At 46.4% G+C, this 6,000-nt stretch overlaps 1 protein-coding gene across 4 annotated transcripts in view; it reads left to right on the top strand.

The window, feature by feature from the left end:
• Nucleotides 1-3,106: 3,106 nt before the first annotated feature.
• Nucleotides 3,107-6,000, top strand: part of gabra3 (gamma-aminobutyric acid type A receptor subunit alpha3) — a 79,542-nt gene continuing 76,648 nt past the window's right edge. The window contains exon 1 of one of the 4 annotated variants that reach the window (XM_035626803.2): nucleotides 3,107-3,504. The gene's annotated coding sequence lies outside the window, so the exon portion shown is untranslated. The remainder of the gene's footprint in view (nucleotides 3,505-6,000) is intronic. The other 3 variants (XM_035626804.2, XM_035626805.2, XM_035626806.2) reach the window with 3 other exon arrangements.

Genomic DNA, 6,000 nt, shown 5'->3' with positions numbered 1-6,000 from the left:
ACAACAAGCCCCTTAGTTGGATTTTCAATATGCGATAATGAATGTAAGAGAAAGTGAAGCCAAGAAGAGACTCGTTTTCAGGAATACAAAATGTGGAAAAGGTCACGCTCATTAGGTGCAGAGGAAAAAAAAAGAAAAGAAAAGATGAAAGCGGGAGAAAACAAAAAGTGAAAGGTTGGATGTAACAATAAGATTGCTTACCGACATGACATTCAGATACATGTGTTCGCACCTCGGAGCTACAGGAGTGAAACCTTTTCGACCAGCAGCACCTCACGAGGTTCAAGCCTCTGATCGTGTCTGGTTTAAGTACGGGCGCTAAAAACGACAGATTCAGAGATGCAGTGATGGTCAGATTTGTCTTTGAATACATTAGGGGTCGACCCATTATCGGGGCAGATATTCACCATTTTTATGATAATCTGTATCCGCAATTTTATAAGCCGATTTGCCTTTAAGATAATATTAAAATAATTTTAAAATGCGCTACTTTGGCTCTGTCACTACTCTCTGGACTTTAGCAATGTCCCATCCACGTTTGTTCGTTCACCTTCATAATAATGCTGCTGATAGCTCCCTGCACCTTTTTGGTTCAGGTCATGTTGAAATGTTCTGTGAATTAGACATATGCTTTAAGGCATTTCAGCAATGTTTTGTGTTAAGAGTTAGTTTTATTCAAAAGTTTGACACCTTTGAACACAAATATTGGTCTCTTAGTTTAGTAATAATCTGTATCGGTATCGGCCTGGAAAAAAACATATCGGTCTAGGATACCTTACATCAAATAAGAAAAAAATCTAAAAGCTTACTCAAATAGTCTGTTGAAAAGTGGAACTTTTTTCTTTACATTTCACAATATTTGTCTCGGCCATTTTTAGAAAAAATAAACGGTCAGTTTTTTCCGGAGTTTATAATTATTAGCCGGAGGACGTGATTATGCCGGCTAAAGGAGTTATTGAAAGGAAGCTACAGTGAAGGTGAGGCACATTGGTGAGTGCAGAGCATGTGGAAAAATGGCAAATTGTGCTCAATTCATTTCACCACTTGTGCTCGGCCACACATTCTAAAGGTAGGGTGAAGGTGAGGATGGAAGAAGTGTGTGATATGGATAGAAACCCTTGTGCTCTCCGCCGGTCACATTCGCAAGGACTGGTTTTCTCACATGCTGAGGTTAAACATAGAATAAATGGAGGAAGAGATTAAATTGTTCACAACAGGAGGGATTGAAGATATGGGCACAAGCATAAACTATATCATTTCCCCCTAAAATGATTAAAACTACAGTCAGATACCAAGAACTGTCTCTTTTAAGCCTCGCAGGCTCCTTGGCAGAACTGGCCCGCACCTCTCTCTCTCTCTCTCTCTCTCCTCGCCCACAGGCGCTCACGGCAAATCAAGTTTATTACAGCCTCGGGTTATAATTACAGTCTCAAAGGGCTTTCACAATAAAACAATAAATGAAAATGTGCCCCCCACCCCCCTCTCTCAATCTTGGACCCTCAGCAAGAAAAAAGGGGGGGAAACCCCTTCCATAGAAACTTAAGAAACCTCGGGGTGGACGTCACAGAGAGGAATCCCGCCGCCCTCTGCCCTTTCTGAAAAGCTGTGTGAGGTGATGAAAGTTTAAGTAGCCTGCTGTATTAAAGTAAAAAAAAAAAAGAAGATTGGTTGGCTCAGTGTTGCACAATTTCCTATTTCACAGATGTATTAAAAAGGATAACTTTTGAATCACTTGGTGGTACATATACTGTATATGCAGGTACTGTACCGTAAGCATTTAGTTTTCAGAGGGGAGGCTCGTCGTCATAATGTGCTCACAGGTATAAAACAATGTCCCACTGACAAAAGTGAAGTTGCAGCAGAATAGTGCAATAAAGCGGCCATAATATATATGAGAGGAAATCAAATTAAAATGAGTGCTGTCTCGAAAATAACTAAATGAACGTTCACTGACACCTGATGGTTCAGGTCCGAGGTGATGTGATAACTTCAATATCCGAGGCGCCACTAAAGTTGCTCGTGTATTACTCATGGATGTTAAGTGCTCGTTTGGTTTGCCGCATCCAGAGCATCAGGACTATCAGAGTATCCTACAGTCCTGCATGTAACACTTAGCAGTGTTGTGCTGTGTCAGGCCACTTGAAATACTTTCGCCGTTGTAAAGTCTTGAGGATTAGAAGCGACCGCCATGCTTTTTCCTTCGACGTCGCTTAAAGAGACGACCTCTATTGGAGATTCGCATGTCTGTCTCAGGACCATTCGGCTGAATAATGCATGTACAGTGAGCAACACGTGTCTAACATGTAAGCAAACACATTTTTCGGAAAACAGAGCTCGTTTCACAAGCGGGGTCTTTGGCAAAAGTTCTGCTAGTGCTGTTCCCGTATTGAACTTTACACTAAATCCATGTCGCCGACTGATGGCAGCAATTTTTCAAATCCACTGGGCTTTAATATATCATCTAGATTCGAGCTGACATCTGACTGACAGGTCATTTGTATCAGGTTGAATCCAATGTTTACCAGTTGTATTGTATTTGATCTTGTGGATGGAATAGCAAGAGAACAAAAATCGGGTCAGAGACGGCTCCTGTGCTCGCGCAGAAACACTCGCACCAACACACCTGGGAGTTGGCACGGTGCGAGCACAGTCTTGTAGCTTATTTGCTGCTGCGTGAGCAGGGGGTGAGAGGTGACTCGCAACAAGGGCACCTTGAGCGGGCTCTTTGAAACGAAGACGAGACGTCTCATTTTTCTCAGATATTTCTGGGCTCACGTCTCTGATGGGACCACACCGCCCCAAGGTCACAGAGTGTTGTGGATCCTCTCCCATTCCCCCACTGCTGCAATGACTCACGTGAGAGTGCTATACCCCGTCGGCGGCAGCAGCTCACAGGCTTTGGCATCTCTGTCAGCCGTGGTGGGACCTTGGGCACCTGCGTCAGTGCTCAAGCCGAGGAGCCCCTCTGAATGAGTGGGCCCACTCGCTGCTGCTGCTGTGCAATAATGCAAAAGGAGGAGGAGGAGGAGGAGGAGGAGGGGGTGTGGTGGTGGTATTGGGGGGGGGGGGGGGAGTCCCTTCCAGCTGTCTAGAGCATCACTGACAAGCTGGTGGGTTAACGCAGAGTCCTCCCGCAGACGTCCATGTGACAGATCGCCTCTCATCCAGCCCTCGGGTTCAGGGTTTGCCCCTGCTGGCCAGCGCCAATCTGAAATGGGTATGAGGAGGGGGCGGGAAGGTTAGTTTGAAGAGGGCAGAGCATTGCGAGAGGAAGCCGAGTCCTCTTCTTATTTCACCGCTGGAGAGATTTACAAAAGACATTTATATATATATTTATATATATATATTCCAAAGCCAGTGGACAGTGAGAGCTGAGGGAGGAATCGGTCGGACCAATCGTCAGAACCTCATTAACTCCGAGGAAACCGAGAGAGAGACAGAGAAGAGGGAGAGAAGAGGGAGAGAAGGAAGAACACGCGCCGTATCCTGCTGCTGCTGCTGCCGGTGAGACATGATGATTATGATTATTCTTAAATGCTTGTCATCAACCTGCGGTGATTGTGTGTGTGTGTGTGTGTTTCGTGGTTTGTGAGGGTTTACTGCACATGTCGCTGGCTGCACACAGTTGCAAATGCGCTCGGCGGCAACGTTTCATTCACATGCAACAACTGCTGTTTGTGAAGCTACCGCAGTGTAATTGATGGTTTAACAGGTCTCTCCCTCCCGTGTGTGTGTGCGCGCGCGCGCGCGCGGGAGTGGACGCTGCTGTGAGGATGCGTCGCTCGGTCGGCGGATGGATGGAGGCTGGTATGATGAACAGTTCGCCATGTGAATGAAGTAGTGTTTGTGTTGTGTTCTTTCTTCTTCTTTTTATTAAATTAAATGTATTGAATTTTGTATGTTTCATTTCATTTTTGCGGTAGAGCAGTTCAGACAATGGCGCTGCTTGTTAAATAGTGCTTTTCACTTGGCTTGACTCCGCTTCTCTGGACTGCTTGGACCAAAAAAAAATAAAAAAGGGGGGTGCACAATGCGACAGCGCGGCGGAGGCGGCTCCGGCTCTAATTGTTACATTGCGTTAAGGAGCAGTTACTAAACGACGCACCTCCACCTTCAAGAGTCCTGCCTCGCGCACCGTGACCCGGCGCGCTGGACATCCACGCATCCGTCCCGCAGCCAGTGGACCAGACTGTTGAGCAGAGGCTAACTTAACCTTGGGATGAAACGTCCCCCCCTCCACCCCATCACCCCCCCAGCCCCACAGAGAAGGGTCTGGCAGCTGTCTGCGCCCCCCCCCTCCAGCCCACCACAACAGCACTGCCACTAAAACTGATATCAATGCATTGTTTGTGGCACATCATTAGAAATTCAGAAACGACACCAGGAAAAACATTTCCATGGGGCCACACATTTATTTCAGAGATAAGTTTCTCTTAATGGTTTCAATCTATTTTGTTGTTGTGCCGTGCACAAGGAGACACAAGGCAGCCTCATCCAAAAACACAATATTCTCTCTCTCCCCCTCTTTATCCCCCCCCCCCCCTCTCAGCCAGTGGCCACGCAGTGCATAGTGTGTCATTGGCAACGTAACATCCAGACCTACAGATCTCAGACAATTCCAACATCATTAAACCCTTTTCCAGGAGCTCATGCGACCCATCCTCCAGAAAATCACGTGGGAGCGACTCAACAGAGACCAGGTCTGCTAAGTGCGTTGTTGTTTTTTACGTTGTTTATCTGCCCCCCCCCCCCCCCCCCCCCCCCCCCTGAACAGAAAGGCAACAAATGGTTTGTGCCATGGAGAAGGATTTGGCTGGTGTCCCCTGTGCATAAGGATTTTTATGATGCATCTTATGTGCTCAAGTGTGGTGGTGATTGGTGGCACCTCTCCAGACAAGATGTATATATAAGGAACAAACCGACTGGGTTCTGCATGCAAAAAAATAAATAATACTGAGGTGATAAAATGTGTGAGCACAGGGTAAGAAAGAAGACTTGCCAATTAGATAGAGCCACGACATTGCGTTCATTTGTAACTTAATCTTTTCATGGTCTTCGACCAGCCAATGTCAGAGGCCGTGCCCTGGGTTTAACGACTGGATATCGTCCAGGTCAAGGTTTAAAGCTGTCATTCACTCTGAAGATAATTTCCCCCGACCCTCCGCTCTGTCTGTTGTCCCCTCTTCTACACATCACATATGTGAGTTTTTGACCGCACCTGAACATTTGATGTAATGCACAGTCATCTACAGCTCCTTGCTGCCCCCACCCCCGCCATCTCTCAGTCTGCGCGCCACACGCCTCATAATGCAATGACTCCCCGCAGTCACGAGTGTGACCACAAGTAAATGACTTTTCTCAGCCAGTCTTCATCTGCTGAGACATACGGGCGGAGAGAAAGAGAGAGGCCCCCGTTCTCACTGCAAATGGCTGCATCAGATTTATCAGGAATGTGTCAGGCAGAGCAGATTTCGTTGCAGGAGAAGGTGTTATCTTTTTTTCCCCCCGGGAGGTACAGATAGATACGCCGCCCTTCTGCATCTGAAGTGGCGTGATTAGAGGATCTGTTTGTAATTGCTAATCTTTGGATTCTGCACGCGCACGCGCGAGCATGCACAGTACAACACACAGCAAAGACAGAAGAAGATATTTGCAGGGATTAGCATTTCTATATTGTTCCTCGAGGCACAGTAAGACACGGTGCAGTAAAATGCAAATCTCAATCTCAAATTATTACAAAATAAATGAGGATAATGTCTCCCAGAGTGTTAAGGGAACGTTCTCTGGTTTGTTTTTTTCAGGAGGTAATGTACATTTTTACAATCATGTTTTGGAAATTACTCAGTGAACCATTGAACACACACACACACACACACACACACACACACACACACACACACACTTGTTTTAGAGACGTCAGTGTCGGCCACAAAGCTCAAGTGGAGATGGGACTAAAGCACAGATCTGCTGGCTGATGATGATAATGATAACCGCTGACGG

The sequence above is a fragment of the Scophthalmus maximus genome, chromosome 2, assembly GCF_022379125.1.
Source record: "Scophthalmus maximus strain ysfricsl-2021 chromosome 2, ASM2237912v1, whole genome shotgun sequence".
In the NCBI taxonomy this organism is placed as follows: Eukaryota; Metazoa; Chordata; class Actinopteri; order Pleuronectiformes; family Scophthalmidae; genus Scophthalmus; species Scophthalmus maximus.
This window is presented reverse-complemented; position numbering and strand designations above follow the sequence as displayed.